Source organism: Taudactylus pleione, unplaced genomic scaffold (assembly GCF_031769625.1).
Source record: "Taudactylus pleione unplaced genomic scaffold, aTauple2 ptg000400l, whole genome shotgun sequence".
Lineage (NCBI taxonomy): Eukaryota > Metazoa > Chordata > Amphibia > Anura > Myobatrachidae > Taudactylus > Taudactylus pleione.
This window is the reverse complement of record NW_028284802.1, coordinates 3,553,998-3,576,371: the sequence shown is the minus strand read 5'-3', so window position 1 is coordinate 3,576,371 and position 22,374 is coordinate 3,553,998. Positions and strand designations below refer to the sequence as shown.

Here is a 22,374-nt window from a genome sequence, read left to right as displayed (position 1 = left end):
CCACGCCGTCAAAGACAGACAACCCAGATCCGGGTAAAGGTAGGGCCCCTGAGACAACAGGTCCCGACGCTGAGGCAGAAGGAACGGAGCGACAATGGAGAGGCTCCGAAGATCGGAGTACCAAGGATGTCTGGGCCAAGCTGGAGCCACCAACAGAAGCGTGCCGCTGTCCTGTTTGAATTTTTCAAAGGACCCGAGGTAGCAGGGATATCTGAGGGAATAGATACGCCAGCTGAAATGTCCATTTCACTGACGGCGTGTCCACCAGGCTTGCGCCTGTTCCTCTTGTCCTGGACCCGTACATGGGTAGCATGTGATTGTGATGGGAGGCCATGAGGTCCACCTCCGGCAGTCCCCACCTGTCCACAAGTTGTTGAAGTACCTCTGGGTGAAGTGACCTTTCCCAGGATTCACGTCGTGACGACTGAGGAAGTCTGCCTCCCAACTGAGGACTCCCAGAATGAAGACTGCAGAGATGGCTGGAAGGTTGCACTCTGCTGAAGCCAGGATGCGTGACAGCTCTGACATCGCTGCTCAACTGCGAGTCCCCCCTTGATGGTTGATATACGCCACCGTGGTGGCGTTGTTGGATAGAACTTTCACAGCCCTTCCTTGAAGAGCGTGACCGGACACCTGGAAGGCCCTGTACATGGCATGAAGTTCCAGAAGTGAAAGTGGACCTGTCACTGCCCCCCAACCCTGGAGACTGGCATCTGTCGTGAGCAGAACCCATTCCGGGATCCAAAAGGGGCGACCCTTGGAGAGAGGAGATGTCTGAAGCCAACACGGAGACAACACGAGCACCTGAGTCCTGACCAGGTGTGGTAACCCGTTCCATTTGGATAGAATCAGCCCCTGCACGGGCCTGGAATGGAACTGGGCATACTCCACCATGTCGAATGCAAACACCATGGACCCCAGAACCAACATTGCTGAGTGATCAGACACTCGGCAACTGTTCAGGCAACTGCGCACCCACAGTTGTAAGGAGGAAATATTTTCCGTAGTCAGAAAGATCTTGTGCTGATGAGAATCCAGCAAGGCTCCCAAATGAAACATCCGTTGTGATGGAATCAGGGAGGACTTCTTCCAATTTATCAGCCACCCATGCGCTTGCAGACAAGCAATCATCAGGTGTAGATGATGTAGAAGTACCTCTGGAGAGCTTGCTAACAATAGGAGGTAGTCCAGATACAACAGAAGCTGTATACCTTGGCTCCGTAGATGGGCAGTAATAGTAACCCGTCCCACGTTGAGAAGGTGGAACGGGAACAATGACCCCTGCTTTCAGCAAGGACTCCATTGCTTCCTGAATCTGCAAGGCCTTGTCCTTTGAAAGACTCGTGCAGAGGAACTGATGGGAAGGTCTGTGAGGAGAGGGCATACCCCTGAGAGACCACTTCAAGGAACCCAGGCATCCGTGGTGGTGTTGCACCAGCACTGGGCGAATTGAAGAAGTCTGCCTCCCACTCTGGGATCCCCCCAGAGGGAGGCCCGTCCCATCAGGCAGAAGGTTTATCCTCCGGCTTGGAAGAAGGGCGTCTAGCACTCCACGCTTGTTTCTCAGGCTTAGGGGCGACCTTGGTCGCTGACTGCCTCGAGAAGGACTGTCCCTTTGGCTTTCCCGGAGTACGAAAGGACCGAAATTGCAGAGTTCCTAGCCTTAGAATGTGCAGATGCCGAATGTAGAAAAGTGGACTTAAACTTAGCCAGGGTATCCACTATTTTGTCCAGGTCTGGGCCAAATATCTCCCCATTAAAAGGTAAGGGCCTTCAGGCCTTTCTTGGAATCTGCATCCGCTCTCCAAGAACGCAGCCACAAAGACCGGCGAGCAGACACCGCTGCAGCCGATACTCTGGAAGTCAAAAGACTGGCATCCAAAGACGCTTCTTTAATATAGGAAGTGGCATCCCTCATCGGTCCCACTAAAGCACTCTAAATTTCCGGAGCATCCTCTGGAATAGTATCTTCCAGAACATAGGCCCAGCTCTCAATGGCCTTAGCCACGGACGGACGGGCCACCGCCCCTGAGAGAGAATAGATAGATTTTAAACAAGTCTCCACTTTCCTGTCTTTGGGATCCTTTAGGGATGAAATGGACGGCAAAGGCAAGGTAGCGATTTTGATTAAGCGAGTAACATGAGAATCCACCTCGGGCGGGGTTTCCCACTTTTGGCAATGACCTGCAGGAAACTGATAACTAGAAGCTAAACGTTTCTGTGGCTGGAACCTCTTATTAGGCGACTGTCGGGCCTCCACCATATGATCAGTCAGCTGGTCAGATAGGGGACAAACAGCCAAAGTCACTTTTGTCTGTTTGAAATTTGGATACTTGGATTTAGGAGCTGGTGCGTCATCCTCTACATCAAGAATGGACCGCACCGTCCTAACCAAAGCCGGCACATTAATGGAAGACTTAGTTTCCACCTCCCGGACAGGGGATCCCGAGTCAGAGTCCCCAAGCAATTCCCCATCATCCGAGGACGCCTCAGAGTCTGATATTTGCACGGACTGGGATGACATAACAGGGCGTTTAGATGCCTTCTAAGGCTTGTCTCTACGCAAGTTTGAAAGGCCGAAGATGAGGCCACCAAACTCTAGACTAACCTGGAGAACACATCCACCCATGGTGGTTGAGCCACCTGAGGGGGACCCTGAAAGGGAATAACAGACTGCTGTGTCACTGGAGGAGACTGGATATACATAGGTAAACCCCGTATATATGGACTAACAGTCTGAGACCCAGAGGGAAACTGCAATAAATGCAGTATACCCGGGAATGGGGGATGGCTAGTTGGGGCAACCCCCTATGGGGGAGGAGAGCAGTCGGGACCGCCAGATGGTCCACGATGGAAGCCAACGCCTGGGAAAACACCACCCAAGGAGGGTTCTGCGAAATTGGGGGGTTAGAGGGACCAGGTAACTGCTGGCACCGCACACAGCGCCCATCCTGAGATTAATCCTCCTGATTAACACCTGCGATGCAGCATCTGCACGAGAACAAAGTAGGAGCCGCGGAGCGCTCAACTTCCTCATCAGACATGACAAAATATATATTATACAAATATATATAACACAATAGGGAAGTTCAGTGTTGGACTCCTGCGCACCCACAAGTATTGAGCACACAAGCCCACAACTGTATGTGACCGACCTCACAAATACGTGAATTTATATAAGTGAGGTCCGAAAAAAACCCTTCCCCACACACCTGCAGGGCTGTAGAAGGGATAGGTATAGACTGACAATAAGTAGAAAAAAGCAGACAGTCAGCACTAACAATAGTCACATACAATGCAGAAAGTTAATACTCACTGCACCTTGACACTACAATCAACCTGCCCAGATTCAGTGTCTGGGAGGGCTATAATGCTGTGTATGCTGTCCTACCAGGGGAGAGGTACACAGGGGAACAGGTCCACGCGCTGCCTGGGAGTTCTGCCGTGCTGCCAGAGGCCGCCGGAAACCTCAGAGGAGTGGCCGCAGGAGGAATGCAGCTCAGTGTCGCCAGACCAGAGCGGAAAGGCGCGCTGAGCTGAGGGGAGGAGCCGCTAGACAGGGAAGGCTGCCTTCCCTGGATAGCAATTAACCCCAGGAACGATGGCTCCCGCTGCCAGCATTATTCCCTGGTGGTCTAGTGGTCCCGCAGTGTATTCCTCCGGAGAGGGGGACCCGCCGTCACTGCTAGCGCCTCCGGTATGTCCCCAGAGACTGGAGGCATGCGACTGCATATACACGCGGGTCACCGCGGCTTACCTGATCCCCGGCAATCCGGCAGCAGTCGTGGGAGTCCCCAGAGCCCGGCTAGTCCCACCGCGATCCCCAGATCTGTAACTAGCGTCGCCAGCAGGGTGTAGGAGCGGCAGCTTGGACGTCCAATGGAGTCTGATGCTGCCGCTCTGAATAGACAGTTTAAAAATAAAAAAAAACAGGATTTTGGTACTTACCGATAAATCCCTTTCTCCGATTCCACAGGGGACACTGGAGTTCAAGACAGTGGGGTATAGACGGTGGTAGAGTAGAGCCTGGCACTTTAAATAATTTAGAAGTGTGACTGGCTCCTCCCCCTCTATGCCCCATCAGCCCCAGTTTAAGAACTGAGCCCGAGAGGAGACGGAGGACAATAGGAAGACCAGGAGAAGGAGAAAGTCCACAGAACGGAACAAGACCGACTGAAGGAGAACAGAGGACCACTGCAGGGAACACATGCAGTCACACAACCATATAAGGACTCAACAAAATGGCATGTACGCAGCGCTGGGCGGGCGTCCAGTGTCCCCTGTGGAATCGGAGAAAGGGATTTATCGGTAAGTACCAAAATCCTGTTATCTCCTTCATCCACTAGGGAACACTGGAGTTCAAGACAGTGGGGACGTCCCAAAGCCAACCTCCCGGGTGGGAAGCGCGGAGAACTTGCTGACCCTTCAGCCAAACGAAACAGGAACCTCCCAGAACCGGAGGCCCAACGGAAGGCAAGAGCCGAGGATCAAGTGTCGTAGAGCATAGGAGACAATCAGAACTCCTTACTGAACAGTCACAGAAATTCCACAACTTACAACGTAAATTGAATGGAATAAAGCGGATAGTGAGAAAACATTTGCAGATGAGAAGCATCAGAACACTGTAAACTCATCGGAAAACAGACCAAGCCAGACCGTTGAGAGCAGAGAACCCCAACCAGAATCCATAGGAGAAGGGCAGGAACTCAAGAACAAAACTCGAGAAAACCGTACCAGATTCGGAAACCGTAAGCTGCCGTAGTTGCAGTCAGCAGAATCCCAGCACTGCTGGACATAACTCATATAGATATAAGTGTAACGATACCAATCTACAGATACAGAGCTGATCCTGTCCACAGACTCCTAACAAAGAGACAAAAGGTAAGACCGAACAGTCGCCCTGAAACAGTCTTGAGGTCCAACTACTACAAGGTTTTTAACCAACAAAAGGGTTAGACCATAGACGTCTAAAACGAGTGGAGATCCCACTGGGAATGAGGCAGCTTCGAGAGGATTGAGACTACAATCCCTTCAGAGGGTCAGACAGTAGTACAACCCAATCTGGAAACAGAGGGATAAAGCAGCAACTGAAACCATGCAGTAGAAAAGAAACCACATCAACAAACCCTAAGCAACAGACCTCTTCCAACAAGATGGAAGTGCGTAGTCAGTACCAACTGCTGGCCCAAACATAGTCTAAAACAACCAGGACACCCTAGCAGTTAAAGAGCACGTATGCAACAGCCAGCCAGGGAGAGCTACCAATATAGGGAAGCATCCCATACAGCAAGGCTAGAGCACTTCAGACAACCATGAAGGTACCCGTCAGGTACCTGTCAATGTGATGAAATAGCAACAGATGCTGAATGGAAAAAACCACCAGGCCCCCTGCGTGGAACATCGTGACTGTCTCACTTTAATGGAAAGATGTGCAATTCAGTCCATAACCCCAACAGATTCTAGTAGAATAGTGTAACTAAGCTCAATGTTGGAACAATGTACCCACACACCAGGAAAGCTCTAAAAAGTAGAGCCAACTGATTAAAAGAGCGGATGGCTGCTAGGACAGCAGCTAGGGTGCGTAAGGGAGAATAACAGCTATGTAATGTCAGGTTGCCTGAAATAGGAGCCTCTTCCAAGGCATTTAGTGGAGTAAGCCCGCTTACCTGTGAGCGACCAGAAGCCCTCTGGACGCTATGTAGAATGTCACTGACCTTTTCCATCTCACAGCAACCAGCCACGTCAGGTATAGAGAGTAGCTTCAGTGGGTTAAGACCAATGCTCTACAGCACAGACTTTAGTCTGGCGATGTTGCAGTAGAAAATACTGTAGAAAACTAGCAAAATGTTAGTGGAGACAAGAAGGTTGTACAACAGGACTCTATACCGGAGCGTGTTCCATAAGGGATGTTTATCCATATAGAGATCATACATATAACCCAAAAATGGTCTGCTAGTATAACATCCTTACATTAACACTTATAATGGTGAAGTGTGTATTACGCCCACCAAACTAATACAATCCAGGCCTGAACCCTGCCTATATCGGCGGATGGCCCTGGGCCTTCATGTAAATTAACTAAGTAAGCCTGGAGGAAGGTAGAGAACCTGGATTCTTTATAAACTGATAGGAAATGTACGTAGGGGCCCTTTAGAGACTCATTTTATTGAGATACGCGACATGAGAAGGCAAACTCTTTGAAAGGAAGAGTTAATGCCAACATAGTAAGTTTACTTGACAGACTCCTGCACCAGGAGATCAGCATGCTATATATATATATATATATATATATATATATCTCCTGCATTCTTGGTGTCAAATCAGTTCGTTACCAAGTGCGCCACTGGAGTGTAGATGTAAATAATAATAGGTCCCCCGAAAAGGGGCGCCATAGGTATAGCCTGACAGAAACAGAACTATAACCCCTCGAGTACATATCGTTATTACATGTGTGTAGATACAAGAAGGCCCCAGGACCTGTATCAGGTCAATACTAGAAGCAATTCCTTAGGGAATTGTGACTATCCCTATGTAAGCTGCAGAACATGACTTGTCTATAGAGCCACAATTTAATATATATATTGATATAGCCTACAGCTTCTGATAATCTCAGGCAGCTTGCCATCTGTGACATTATAGGTAACCTAATGATTGTGAAAGTATAGGCATACTTAGATAGATAGATAGATAGATAGATAGATAGATAGATAGATAGATAGATAGATAGATAGATAGATAGATAGATAGATAGACACATACATACACACACATTATATATATATATATATATATATATATATACATACATACACATCCATCCCGATATGTACACACTTAGGAAGAGATAGTGTAAAGCGGAGTTCTTGTGCCAACTACCGCGTCAGGAGTGCTAGGTATCAGATATAAAACCGATAACAGATCCTACCCTTGCTTATGAGGATAAGAAGCGATACATATATCCACATATGCTTACGTATACCTACATACAAGATTAGTAAGGGACATTTTTTTTTTTTAAATAACATGAGCATAGTTAGAGCCGTGGAAGAAACTGAGCCCCAGGACAAAATTCATTCCAGACATGTATATGTTCTAAAGCAGAGCTTAGTATAAAATACAAATATATTATACATACATGTGGCTACTTCCAAGCAGGGAGACTGCTCATGTGCCGCGTGTGGCAGTCATTCTGCTACGGCGTAGGATATGTTAGCAGCACGCTGTCCCAGACTGGTTTCGATTCTGGGACCCATCTGTTACTGGTGTACCCTCCTTATCAGGTGAGCCATTTTAGCTCCAGATGCACCAGGTTTTAGAAGTGGGAATGCAAAAAGACAACCTCAGTGCTGTGAGGCAGTAATGCCAACCACTGCCCCGGCAGTGCGTCACTAACTTATTCTTGTGCGTGCTGTCAAGGGAGCACATAAGATATAAATCTATATAGATGCACATATGCATACCTTTTAAGGGAAGCGCAGAAGGCTGGTTGGATGGTTTTAAAACCAGCTCATAATATAGTATATGTGCTGCCACATATATGTATGTTCATTTAGGCAGGGTAACTAGTGTACCATAAGGTAGCCTTCACAGGCTATGATAAATAAATTCCCTCATAGATGGGACTAGAACCCACTGTGTATGGCTCACCATTCCGCTGCATTAGCTGGTTGAGCTATTCAAGCTCATTCCGTGCGGAGTGCGCGCCAATCGGAGAGCAAGTCCGGAAGTCAGGCCATTAAATTAAGCTAGGTGCCCCTCCAAGGGGAAGCTTGACAGGCGTAATACTTGGCGCTGCAAAATGCCCAAATGGCGGGACCATGTCCCGTCAGCACGACGCTTTTATTCGGAATTGTATATTTGGCGCAGAATACAATTACCGAGAGCCGCGCTCGGGAAGCTCACCCTCATGTGAGGGAGAGGAGAAACACAATACTATGTCAAAGCTGGAGTGCAGGACGCACCACACATAGGTCCCTTTCCTTATATAACTAAAGGAAAGCCTACTGGGAATTGGCCGCTGAACGCTATGGTTGCACAGCGCTGTTCTTGGAGCAGGGGAAGGGGGGGAGAACAGGGGATGGACACCACGGTCTCTCCTCCTATGATAATCTTGCTTCACGAGAGTGACAGTGTGGCAGCACCGCCTGTCACAAATCCCCATTAAAATAACATCTCCGCTGCTAGACAGGAGAGGAGCAATATGCAGCTAAGGTGCTTGGCAGGGCGGGAGCCCCGGACTCCGCCGATATCAGCTGCGGCGGGCTCCGCTGAGTCGGAGGCTGTATAAGGCTTTTCCTTTTAAGAGGGAAACCTGATAGTTGTATAAATGGTTCCACCTGACTAGCACCGACTGAAACAAGCTGCCCCCTCAACAGAACCGCATAAGCGGAGATCCTGAATCACTCAGCATGCGCAACCGCGCGAGGATGGGGGAGGGTGCAGCAATAACTGGACATCACCAGCAGTGCATACACTGAACTAAACTGCGTTTATGCAGGTAGTTGCTACTGCTCTTGCAGGCACTGGTCCGTGCTGCATTCATCACTGAGCCTCCCGCGGTGGATGCAGCCTCTTTGTGGGCCGACCTCTCCCTGCATATATCTTACTGGGAGATCTGTTAATAAATCTTGCGCTGACTGTATGGATGAGGGAGGCGCCCTGCTCTCCCTGGCACAGCATGGCCGTCGGAGCTAAGCCCCGCCCCTTTACCGCCGGGAACAGAGTCCCCGTCACCGGCTCTAGCCGTTATAGGGCTGCTCTGTTAGGAGCCGCAATAGAGGCCGGTAACACTGCCTGTCTATTGCAGGGAGAGGTGAGATCGCTTCCCATTGGCTCCCCTGTAAATGACAGCCGCGCAAGGCACCGTGCTGTCACAGATGCGGGATAGCTGTGTTCCTACTGGAGACTGCAGGGATGCTGTTACCGCTCTCCTCAGAGAGATGTCGGCTTGGACGCGCAACTCTATGCGCGGTAGCTCCGCCCCCTAGTTAGCTCTGGCATATCCTATGCCGGGCATAGAACGGGGAACTTCTAAAATAAGGACCCAGTTGGAGCCTTAGCTTGCTGAGCTGTTTAGTTCAGCTATATGGGGGCGGAGGGGCTGCAGATCTACCTCAGTCCCCCGCTAGTCGGGGGAAGAGATTATACTTACCACTGCTGGCATCAGATCTGCGGCTAGGCATACGGTAGCACGGACACAGCTTCTATATTAAGCTGTGGCGTGTCCCTCCCTGAGCTGCCAGGGTGCCTGGGACCCGGACACACACTCTTTATTAGTGGTGGCGGCTCTCCTGATGCCTCCATGTAGCAGGCTGACAGATGCAGTTCTCTGTCAGCCTGTCCTCAATGCTTTGTGAAAGCTATAAAATAAAGTGAAAATAAGATAAAATAAGATAAAATTACTAAGTGTGGGCTGGAGCTCAGCCCCATGTGACCGGCTCTCTTGGGCACATTCTTAAAATTGGGGCTGATGGGGCATAGAGGGGGAGGAGCCGGTCACACTTCTAAATTATTTAAAGTGCCAGGCTCTACTCTACCACCATCTATATCCCACTGTCTTGAACTCCAGTGTCCCCTAGTGGATGAAGGAGAAAATTAAAGTTAAAAAAACTCTAAACATAGGCTTAGGGGCTGCTAAGCAGCCCCCCCCCACACTAAGGGGGACCCGACTCTGGCCGGGCACCAACTAAAACTGAGGTGCCTGTGGCTCGGGTGCGGGGTATAGAGCCATCCTGGGAGCACCAAAAGCTTTAACTGTGTGGTGCATGTGGATCCAGATCCAGCTAAACCCCCCAAGATCAACCCTGTGGACCCCCTATGGACCCTGAAATAGAACCTCCACACACCAATAATACATGAGGGCGCAAGGATGCCAAGGATGTTCCAGTGACCAGTAACCACAGCAGGTACAAGGACACAGGCAAGGTACACTTATTAAAAATAAAAAAAAACACACAGCTGAATGCAGAATATGGGCTAATGAAGCTCAACAAGCCGGCCACAAGTAGCAGGAAGGAACAATTTAACTAGCTAGCTGCTGGGAGCATGGTATGAAAGGAGACTGGAGCCCACTTCTCTGTCCAGCACAGAGGCAAGCATTGTGGTAAAATGCCCGCTCAGTGAGGAGCAAATCTGCCTGGGGCTTGCTGGCCACTGAGGGAGAGTGCGCACCAGGGTTGGGGGAAGGGCTACAGGAAAGCACCGATCTCCCCCGGCTGATAGAACCCCAGGGAAATGGCTGCCACTGCCATCAAGCAGACCCCTGCCCATGTAATATTCCCTGGTGGTCTAGTGGGCAGTGCGGTCAGACCAGGAGCCTCCACTGTCAGCTTCGCCGGAGGTCTCCTGCTCCGGCGGTGTAAGCCAGTGCTGTGGCCACCGGCTATAGGACACCTTACACTGCCCACTCTTTGTAGTAAACACTATAAAACTAAAAGTAAAATATAGGAAGACATAAAAACATCCCCCCCCTGAAAATGGTGCCCTGCTCCTGCCTTGGCACCAAACTAAAAACTGAGGTTCCAGTGGCTGGGGCCGGTGTATAGAGGAGAGGAGCCTGAGCTTGTTTGCACATTTCATGAACCGTTTTGTGCCCAGACTCTACTCTCCAGGCTATACTCAGAGTCATCACTATGCCCTCTAATGGAGGAAGAAAAACCTGACTATTTTCCCTGTGGATCAGTCCCATTCACACGGTTTAGTGCCGAGCGTTGGTATCTCTAATCAAACTTTAACACTGAAACAGTGAATGGCAGCTGTCTAAGTGGTTATCACAGCTATAACACGGCAACTTAATTTATGTGTTACTTCCACTTCTTGGTAAAAAATAAGTGTTTTTTTTTTTTGCCTGACGGACAAAACCGTGGTGTGCGAAGTAGCCCTAACAGTTCTCATTTTCCAGATTTGCAAGCTGTTGCTATTGTGTAAAGCAGTGGTTCTCAAACACGGGCCTCAGGACCCCACATAGGTCACGTTTTCCAGGTCACCTAGCAGGTGCACAGGTATAGTCATTACTCAGATTTTTAGAAGATCCACAGTTGGAGCTAATTAGTTCACCTGTGATTCTGTGAGGAGACCTGGAAAACATGCACCGTTTGGGGTCCTGAGGACCGAGTTTCAGAACTAGTGGTGTACAGTATTTTAGTCTCACTAGAACTCAAAGATCCACACGTTGTGATATATGAAATGTTAGGAAGCCTGAGTACAGAGTATGAAAGACTGACATATTGTACTGTCAGTAAAGTAGGCAGTAAAGAGTAGACATGTTACTGTATGTCCCCCGAGCTGCCCACACCATTGGAACAATCTCCCTCGTTCCATCAGACTATCCCCCCAACCTGCATTGCTTCAAGCAGGCGCCAAAAAGCCCACCTGTCCATAAAAGCATATCTGTCCACCACTTCACCGTCACCAGTCAATACTCACTCCTGCTTTCTGCCCTTAGCTCCCTTTACTGTACACTGGCTCACTCCTTATACAGTATATTGCGCTTCCCTTTAGACTGTAAGCTCCATGAGCAGGGCCTTCCTCACTCGTGCTCTCATCTACTGTACTTGCACACGTGCCACACATCCTCCTTGGTCTCTCTGCCCCTGGACTCCAATCATCTGTTCTTGGTTTCTTCAGACAACTAGACCCGTTATTTGCACCAACACTAACAGCTACAGTACAGCTTTCATATACATATTGCGTCTGTGGACAATAAAGCTCACCCTCTCAGCCTTTTGATAAAACCCCTGTGAGAGGGGAGAAACGCGTTGAGAGAGCTCAGACACCTGTGCAAAGGAGAGCTCTGAGACCTGCATTTGTTCCTGTGAAACTTCAAACAGAATAGAATAGACCCCCTGTGGGTTGCATCCACGGTGAGCGGCAGACCTGCCTGTTGTAATCGGCATCCCCGCTGCATGTGCCTTTGCCGGAGAGAGACTGCACTGTACCAGTGTTCTCCAGCTCAACACAGAAGATTCACTATTTCCCCCACGCAGTGTAACAATCTTGGTTCTCACAAGAGGCACACTGCATCCACACTACCACTAACACCATACAAGCCTCCAGGGATATCCGGGATTACCACTGTTTAGCAGACGGGGAGCGGTGAGTCTATTGTGCTTAGGAATACCCTTTTCTTCCTGGCTTTCCCTCTGGAAACAGGAAAGCATCTATATCACCATGCTCATGCCAATTGTGACAATCTTTTACAATCAGGACTCACAAGCATCTTTTTTCTGCTAAGCAGGACTCTATCTTATGTATTTTGACCTTTCTTAAACTTCATTTCAGGATTGATATATATCCATTTCTTGTGTGTACTGATGATTATTTGCACCTGCTGATTGTTCATTTAATATTCAGAAACCGCCGTTCTTTCTTTATGTGTAATTCATTATTAAACATTTGGTTAACGTATTGCTCTATTCTGCTTTTTTTTGCTTTAGTGATCCCAAGCGCAGACACTTATATTATCATTGTGCCTTTTGAGAGAGGTTTTGTGGCAGTCTCCTCTGTATGTCAGCTGCTGTGAATTCACTCTAGATCCCTGTTTGATTAAGAGCATCACTATTTGATTTTTAAAAAGCTTACAGTATCTACAGCACACCCTTTACAGCACTATCCTACTATATGTAGAACATTGTCCAGTTCCTTTAAGAGTGCAAATTTTTTAAACCTTCAGCCAGGCGTGTAACTACAATAGGCACAGTACATTGAGGCCCTATACTAAAAGATTTGTAAGGGTCCCTATGTACCACCCAATAGTGAAAAATGTGTATATATGTGTATATATATATATATATATATATATATACACGTTTGACATGGAAGATGGGCCCACATCAGCTCTGGACCCCATAGCAGCTGCATCCCCTACATCTGTCGTCATTACACCCAAGCTGTGTTTGTGCGGAGTTTTTCTTTCCAAATTTGTAAAATAAGTTACTTTACAATATTTTTTTCTACTGTATACTGTTAAATTGAAAGACAAAAAACGGTGTAGAAAAAAAAAGTGTTTATTTTAAAAAGCAACAAAATATAGAAAAACAGTCAATACGTGAACCGAAAACTGAAAGAGGGCTATTTGAAGAACTTGTTCTGTGGGGAGGAAGAGGAAAAAAATAAAAAATAAAAAAAGGATTACAACACTAATATACAGAGCTGTTGAATATATTCTATAATCTTCACATCCACAATGAACTATAAGTAGTACATTAATGTATACTGTAGTAAACATTGAGGTACTTTATCTCTGGTGTAGCCCCTCTAAAATGGACTTTTGAGCCACGTGGGCCCTGGTGATGGTAAAGGCGGAGACAAATTAGTGGTTTTAAAAATAAAAAATTACATAACTCAGATTCCTATATGGTGCTCTACTGTATGTTTACATGTAGTGTAAACTCATTCACATTGAATTTGCATATGTACGCCCATAAGGATGATGAGGTAATCAGTAAAATGCATAGTAAATATGGGCAGATCATCAAGAATGCAAACACACTGCTCATTATAGGGAGACTGAAGCAAAGATTTTCGTTCTTGACCTACAGCACCAATAATCGAAATTAACAGTTTATATGTGAAATGCTGAAACAATCGTACAATGCACACTAAACATAAAGGGGCCCATTTATCATTCAAAGATCCCCTAAAGAATCATAAAGGATTAGCAGCAGATATCTGGGTTTCTATAGAGTATGCGATGCTGACAGATGTAACAAGTTCCGAAATGCAAAGCATTCTCAGAGCACCCCAGACTTCCACCCCAACGCTCTTAGCTGCAGGTGTAGCTGAAACAAGCAAACTGCTCGTTACACTTGGGAGCACACAGAGCCATTCAACCTCTTCACATACAGTGACAGCTTTTCTAATACAGCAAACGTAATATATGGAACAACAAGTATTTATGCTAGCGTGGCCACGCTCAAACACCGGAGATCAAGTAAAGTAGATGTGGTAACTTACTAAGAAAAGTTACTCGCATACATGCTTGCTACATACGCTTTTAACTTAATTTGCTATGTGCTGCTCCTAACAAACTAATATCTATACAAGATGAGGACTCAATTAGATACGCACAGCAGAGGATAAGACGATATATCGGATTAAAATACCATTGTTTTTGCCAACTACATAATTGCTACTAACCTCTGAAGTACTGTCAGGTAACAAGTAGTAACCAGGTCCAACACAGCATAGCTTCCAAGATCCGACGAGATTGGGCATGTCCAGTGTGGTGTGGCTGTAGGGGAGGAACAATTTTTAATTTAGATCTTACTTCTTACCGCTTGTCAGTTCATTAAAGAGTTAATAAAATAAATGTAAATAGTCAGAGGCGACTGTTATGGCAGTATAAAATCACCTACAGCACCTGGTATTCCCAGGTGGTCTCCCATCCAAGTACTAACCAAGCCCGACACTGCATAGCTTACAAGATGAGATTGGTAATGTCCAGTGTGGTATGGCCGTAGGTGATCAATCTTCTTCTTAGACCTCTTTTACTACTCACCACCAGTAATTATCAAGTTAATATAATAAATGTAAATAGTAATAGAAAAGAACATTATAGTAGCATAAAATTACCTACAACACCTGGGATTCCCAGGTGGTCTAACGCTAACCAGGCCCAACACTGCATAGCTTACAAAACAAGATTGGGCATGTCCAGTGTGGAAAAGCAATAGGTGAACACAAAGATTCACTGCACATAAATGCTTATTGTTTCAGAGTTCACGGCTGCGCTCTGTGAGCTCCCAACTGTAACGGATGGCTTGCTTGTTACAGCCATGGTCAGGACACCAGCAGCAGCGAGCATCGCGGCGAAGTCCGGCCTGCTACAAGTTGCCTTACAAAGAGAATGGGCTCAGACGGCAAACAGAAGGGCTGTGGTGGCAGGCGAGATAGGATACAAGACAGCAGGATGTGACGTCCCATCCCGCCATTTCTATTCAAGCTCGTCTACCTCCACAGCCCTTCTGTATGCCCTTTGAGACCCTTTTCTCGAGTAGGGCAGCTCGGAGCACCACAGACTTCCACCCCAACGCTCTTAGCTGCAGGTGCGCTGACCATAGCTGGAACAAGCAACAAGCTGCTCGTTACACTTAGGAGCCGCTTAACCTCTTCACATACAGTGACAGCATTTCTAATACAGCAAACATGATCTCTGGAAAAACAAGCATTTATGCTAGCGTGGCCACGCTCAAACACCGGAGATCAAGTAACGTACATGTGGTAACTTACTAAGAAAAGTTACTCATATACATGCTTGCTACATACGCTTTTAACTTCATTTGCTATGTGCTGCTCCTAACAAACTAATATCTATACAAGACAAGGGAACTCAATTAGATACACACTGCAGAGGATAAGATGATATATCGGATTAACAAACCATTGCTTTTGCCAACTACATAATTGCTACTAACTTTTCACAATGTTACATTATTTTATAATATTTAACATCTGTGGAATATTATGTACACGTTATAAATATTTTTAGGATTTACATTGATCAAGTAAAAAATATATAGGCCCAAGTTTCTACTATATTAAAAGGAACTACATATATATTTATTCATATATTATATTTATATCCTTGAGAACTATAGCGCAGTGATTCTTTATGTTGTGTTCTGTATTTATTTTTCAAGGCCTTGCAAGCTTTGTGCACTTGCAACTGGGTACGCTCTTTCAAATACAAACTAAATACATAGCGCCAAGGGAAAGGCGTTTCTGCGACCCTCCCCATTTTTTAATATAATTGTTATTACCGTGGCTGTAGGTGAGCAACAAATTCTCTTAGAACCCATACTTCTAAGCTTATTAAATACATTACTGGTGGTAAGATAATGAATGTAAAAAGTCATAGAATAGACTGTTATGGCAGTATAACATCACCTACAGTACCTGGTATTCCACGGTGGTCTCCCACAAAACTACTAACCAGGCTCAACACTGCTTAGCTTCCAAGATCAGACGAGATTGGGCGTGTCCAGTGTAGTATGGCCGTTGGTGATCAAAACTTATTCATAGACCTCTTTTACTACTTACCACCAGTAAATTCATTAACTATAAACCATGTAAATAGTCATAGAAAAAAATATTATAGAATATAATTACCTACAACACCTGGTATTCCCAGGTGGTCTCCCATCCAAGTACTAACCAGCCCGACACTGCATAGCTTGGGCATGTCCAGTGTGGTTATGGCTGTAGGTGAACCCAACATAAAGATTCACTGCACATAAATGCTTATTGTTTCAGAGTTCACGGCTGCGCTCTGTGAGCTCCCAACTGTAACGGATGGCTTGCTTGTTACAGCCATGGTCAGGACACCAGCAGCAGCGAGCATCGTGGCGAAGTCCGGCCTGCTACAAGTTGCCTTACAAAGAGAATGGGCTCAGACGGCAAACAGAAGGGCTGTGGTGGCAGGCGAGATAGGACACAAGACAGCAGGATGTGACGTCCCATCCCGCCATTTCTATTCAAGCTCGTCTACCTCCACGGCCCTTCTGTATGCCCTTTGAGACCCTATTCTCGTGTAGGGCAGCTCGGAGCACCACAGACTTCCACCCCAACACTCTTAGCTGCAGGTGCGCTGACCGTAGCTGGAACAAGCAACAAGCTGCTCGTTACACTTGGGAGCCGCTTAACCTCTTCACATACAGTGACAGCATTTCTAATACAGCAAACATGATCTCTGGAACAACAAGCATTTATGCTAGCGTGGCCACGCTCAAACACCGGAGATCAAGTAAAGTATATGTGGTAACTTACTAAGAAAAGTTACTCATATACATGCTTGCTACATACGCTTTTAACTTCATTTGCTATGTGCTGCTCCTAACAAACTAATATCTATACAAGACAAGGGAACTCAATTAGATACGCACTGCAGAGGATAAGACGATATATCGGATTAACAAACCATTGCTTTTGCCAACTACATAATTGCTACTAACTTTTGACAATGTTACATTATTTTATAATATTTAACATCTGTGGAATATTATGTACACGTTTTAAATATTTTTAGGATTTACATTGATCAAGTAAAAAATATATAGGCCCAAGTTTCTACTATATTAAAAGGAACTACATATATATTTATTCATATATTATATTTATATCCTTGAGAACTATAGCGCAGTGATTCTTTATGTTGTGTTCTGTATTTATTTTTCAAGGCCTTGCAAGCTTTGTGCACTTGCAACTGGGTACGCTCTTTCAAATACAAACTAAATACATAGCGCCAAGGGAAAGGCGTTTCTGCGACCATCTTTTTTTTTTAATATAATTGTTATTACTGTGGCTGTAGGTGAGCAACAAATTCTCTTAGAACCCATACTTCTAAGCTTATTAAATACATTACTGGTGGTAAGATAATGAATGTAAAAAGTCATAGAATAGACTGTTATGGCAGTATAACATCACCTACAGTACCTGGTATTCCACGGTGGTCTCCCACAAAACTACTAACCAGGCTCAACACTGCTTAGCTTCCAAGATCAGACGAGATTGGGCGTGTCCAGTGTAGTATGGCCGTAGGTGATCAAAACTTATTCATAGACCTCTTTTACTACTTACCACCAGTAAATTCATTAACTATAAACCATGTAAATAGTCATAGAAAAAAATATTATAGAATATAATTACCTACAACACCTGGTATTCCCAGGTGGTCTCCCATCCAAGTACTAACCAGCCCGACACTGCATAGCTTGGGCATGTCCAGTGTGGTTATGGCTGTAGGTGAACCCAACATAAAGATTCACTGCACATAAATGCTTATTGTTTCAGAGTTCACGGCTGCGCTCTGTGAGCTCCCAACTGTAACGGATGGCTTGCTTGTTACAGCCATGGTCAGGACACCAGCAGCAGCGAGCATCGTGGCGAAGTCCAGCCTGCTACAAGTTGCCTTACAAAGAGAATGGGCTCAGACGGCAAACAGAAGGGCTGTGGTGGCAGGCGAGATAGGACACAAGACAGCAGGATGTGACGTCCCATCCCGCCGTTTCTATTCAAGCTCGTCTACCTCCACAGCCCTTCTGTATGCCCTTTGAGACCCTATTCTCGTGTAGGGCAGCTCGGAGCACCACAGACTTCCACCCAAACGCTCTTAGCTGCAGGTGCGCTGACCGTAGCTGGAACAAGCAACAAGCTGCTCGTTACACTTGGGAGCCTCTTAACCTCTTCACATACAGTGACAGCATTTCTAATACAGCAAACATGATCTCTGGAACAACAAACATTTATGCTAGCGTGGCCACGCTCAAACACCGAAGATCAAGTAAAGTAGATGTGGTAACTTACTAAGAAACGTTACTCATATACATGCTTGCTACATACGCTTTTAACTTAATTTGCTATGTGCTGCTCCTAACAAACTAATATCTATACAAGACAAGGGGACTCAATTAGATACGCACTGCAGAGGATAAGACGATATATCGGATTAATATACCATTGCTTTTGCCAACTACATAATTGCTACTAACCTTTGAAGTACTGTCAGGTAACAAGTAGCAACCAGGTCCAACACAGCATAGCTTCCAAGATCCGACGAGATTGGGCATGTCCAGTGTGGTGTGGCTGTAGGGGAGGAACAATTTTTAATTTAGATCTTACTTCTTAACGCTTGTCAGTTCATTAAAGAGTTAATAAAATAAATGTAAATAGTCAGAGGCGACTGTTATGGCAGTATAAAATCACCTACAGCACCTGGTATTCCCAGGTGGTCTCCCATCCAAGTACTAACCAAGCCCGACACTGCATAGCTTACAAGATGAGATTGGTAATGTCCAGTGTGGTATGGCCGTAGGTGATCAATCTTCTTCTTACACCTCTTTTACTACTCACCACCAGTAATTATCAAGTTAATATAATAAATGTAAATAGTAATAGAAAAGAACATTATAGTAGCATAAAATTACCTACAACACCTGGGATTCCCAGGTGGTCTAACGCTAACCAGGCCCAACACTGCATAGCTTACAAAACAAGATTGGGCATGTCCAGTGTGGAAAAGCAATAGGTGAACACAAAGATTCACTGCACATAAATGCTTATTGTTTCAGAGTTCACGGCAGCTCTCTGTGAGCTCCCAACTGTAACGGATGGCTTGCTTGTTACAGCCATGGTCAGGACACCAGCAGCAGCGAGCATCGCGGCGAAGTCCGGCCTGCTACAAGTTGCCTTACAAAGAGAATGGGCTCAGACGGCAAACAGAAGGGCTGTGGTGGCAGGCGAGATAGGATACAAGACAGCAGGATGTGACGTCCCATCCCGCCATTTCTATTCAAGATCGTCTACCTCCACGGCCCTTCTGTATGCCCTTTGAGACCCTATTCTCGTGTAGGGCAGCTCGGAGCACCACAGACTTCCACCCCAACACTCTTAGCTGCAGGTGCGCTGACCATAGCTGGAACAAGCAAGCTGCTCGTTACACTTGGGAGCCGCTTAACCTCTTCACATTCAGTGACAGCATCTCTAATACAGCAAACATGATCTCTGGAACAACAAACATTTATGCTAGCGTGGCCACGCTCAAACACCGGAGATCAAGTAAAGTAGATGTGGTAACTTACTAAGAAACGTTACTCATATACATGCTTGCTACATACGCTTTTAACTTCATTTGCTATGTGCTGCTCCTAACAAACTAATATCTATACAAGACAAGGGGACTCAATTAGATACGCACTGCAGAGGATAAGACGATATATCGGATTAATATACCATTGCTTTTGCCAACTACATAATTGCTACTAACCTTTGAAGTACTGTCAGGTAACAAGTAGCAACCAGGTCCAACACAGCATAGCTTCCAAGATCCGACGAGATTGGGCATGTCCAGTGTGGTGTGGCTGTAGGGGAGGAACAATTTTTAATTTAGATCTTACTTCTTACCGCTTGTCAGCTCATTAAAGAGTTAATAAAATAAATGTAAATAGTCAGAGGCGACTGTTATGGCAGTATAAAATCACCTACAGCACCTGGTATTCCCAGGTGGTCTCCCATCCAAGTACTAACCAAGCCCGACACTGCATAGCTTACAAGATGAGATTGGTAATGTCCAGTGTGGTATGGCCGTAGGTGATCAATCTTCTTCTTACACCTCTTTTACTACTCACCACCAGTAATTATCAAGTTAATATAATAAATGTAAATAGTAATAGAAAAGAACATTATAGTAGCATAAAATTACCTACAACACCTGGGATTCCCAGGTGGTCTAACGCTAACCAGGCCCAACACTGCATAGCTTACAAAACAAGATTGGGCATGTCCAGTGTGGAAAAGCAATAGGTGAACACAAAGATTCACTGCACATAAATGCTTATTGTTTCAGAGTTCACGGCAGCTCTCTGTGAGCTCCCAACTGTAACGGATGGCTTGCTTGTTACAGCCATGGTCAGGACACCAGCAGCAGCGAGCATCGTGGCGAAGTCCGGCCTGCTACAAGTTGCCTTACAAAGAGAATGGGCTCAGACGGCAAACAGAAGGGCTGTGGTGGCAGGCGAGATAGGACACAAGACAGCAGGATGTGACGTCCCATCCCGCCATTTCTATTCAAGCTCGTCTACCTCCACGGCCCTTCTGTATGCCCTTTGAGACCCTATTCTCGTGTAGGGCAGCTCGGAGCACCACAGACTTCCACCCCAACACTCTTAGCTGCAGGTGCGCTGACCGTAGCTGGAACAAGCAACAAGCTGCTCGTTACACTTGGGAGCCGCTTAACCTCTTCACATACAGTGACAGCATTTCTAATACAGCAAACATGATCTCTGGAACAACAAGCATTTATGCTAGCGTGGCCACGCTCAAACACCGGAGATCAAGTAAAGTACATGTGGTAACTTACTAAGAAAAGTTACTCATATACATGCTTGCTACATACGCTTTTAACTTCATTTGCTATGTGCTGCTCCTAACAAACTAATATCTATACAAGACAAGGGGACTCAATTAGATACGCACTGCAGAGGATAAGACGATATATCGGATTAACAAACCATTGCTTTTGCCAACTACATAATTGCTACTAACTTTTGACAATGTTACATTATTTTATAATATTTAACATCTGTGGAATATTATGTACACGTTATAAATATTTTTAGGATTTACATTGATCAAGTAAAAAATATATAGGCCCAAGTTTCTACTATATTAAAAGGAACTACATATATATTTATTCATATATTATATTTATATCCTTGAGAACTATAGCGCAGTGATTCTTTATGTTGTGTTCTGTATTTATTTTTCAAGGCCTTGCAAGCTTTGTGCACTTGCAACTGGGTACGCTCTTTCAAATACAAACTAAATACATAGCGCCAAGGGAAAGGCGTTTCTGCGACCATCCCCATTTTTTTATATAATTGTTATTACCGTGGCTGTAGGTGAGCAACAAATTCTCTTAGAACCCATACTTCTAAGCTTATTAAATACATTACTGGTGGTAAGATAATTAATGTAAAAAGTCATAGAATAGACTGTTATGGCAGTATAACATCACCTACAGTACCTGGTATTCCACGGTGGTCTCCCACAAAACTACTAACCAGGCTCAACACTGCTTAGCTTCCAAGATCAGACGAGATTGGGCGTGTCCAGTGTAGTATGGCCGTAGGTGATCAAAACTTATTCATAGACCTCTTTTACTACTTACCACCAGTAAATTCATTAACTATAAACCATGTAAATAGTCATAGAAAAAAATATTATAGAATATAATTACCTACAACACCTGGTATTCCCAGGTGGTCTCCCATCCAAATACTAACCAGCCCGACACTGCATAGCTTGGGCATGTCCAGTGTGGTTATGGCTGTAGGTGAACCCAACATAAAGATTCACTGCACATAAATGCTTATTGTTTCAGAGTTCACGGCTGCGCTCTGTGAGCTCCCAACTGTAACGGATGGCTTGCTTGTTACAGCCATGGTCAGGACACCAGCAGCAGCGAGCATCGTGGCGAAGTCCGGCCTGCTACAAGTTGCCTTACAAAGAGAATGGGCTCAGACGGCAAACAGAAGGGCTGTGGTGGTAGGCGAGATAGGACACAAGACAGCAGGATGTGACGTCCCATCCCGCCGTTTGTATTCAAGCTCGTCTACCTCCACAGCCCTTCTGTATGCCCTTTGAGACCTTATTTTCGTGTAGGGCAGCTCGGAGCACCACAGACTTCCACCCCAACGCTCTTAGCTGCAGGTGCGCTGACCATAGCTGGAACAAGCAAGCTGCTCGTTACACTTGGGAGCCGCTTAACCTCTTCACATTCAGTGACAGCATCTCTAGTACAGCAAACATGATCTCTGGAACAACAAGCATTTATGCTAGCGTGGCCACGCTCAAACACCGGAGATCAAGTAAAGTATATGT

General features: G+C 45.8%; 1 long non-coding RNA gene and 6 pseudogenes across 3 annotated transcripts in view; 1 reads left to right on the top strand and 6 right to left on the bottom strand.

Annotated features, from left to right (window-relative positions):
* Positions 1–22,374, top strand: part of LOC148506531 (uncharacterized) — a 555,606-nt gene that overhangs the window by 486,900 nt on the left and 46,332 nt on the right. The gene's annotated exons all lie outside the window — the stretch shown is intronic.
* Positions 14,348–14,461, bottom strand: LOC148506545 (5S ribosomal RNA; annotated as a pseudogene).
* LOC148506544 (5S ribosomal RNA) lies at positions 15,883–16,001 on the bottom strand (annotated as a pseudogene).
* LOC148506543 (5S ribosomal RNA) lies at positions 17,419–17,537 on the bottom strand (annotated as a pseudogene).
* Positions 18,697–18,810, bottom strand: LOC148506542 (5S ribosomal RNA; annotated as a pseudogene).
* LOC148506541 (5S ribosomal RNA) lies at positions 19,971–20,084 on the bottom strand (annotated as a pseudogene).
* On the bottom strand, positions 21,506–21,624 carry LOC148506540 (5S ribosomal RNA; annotated as a pseudogene).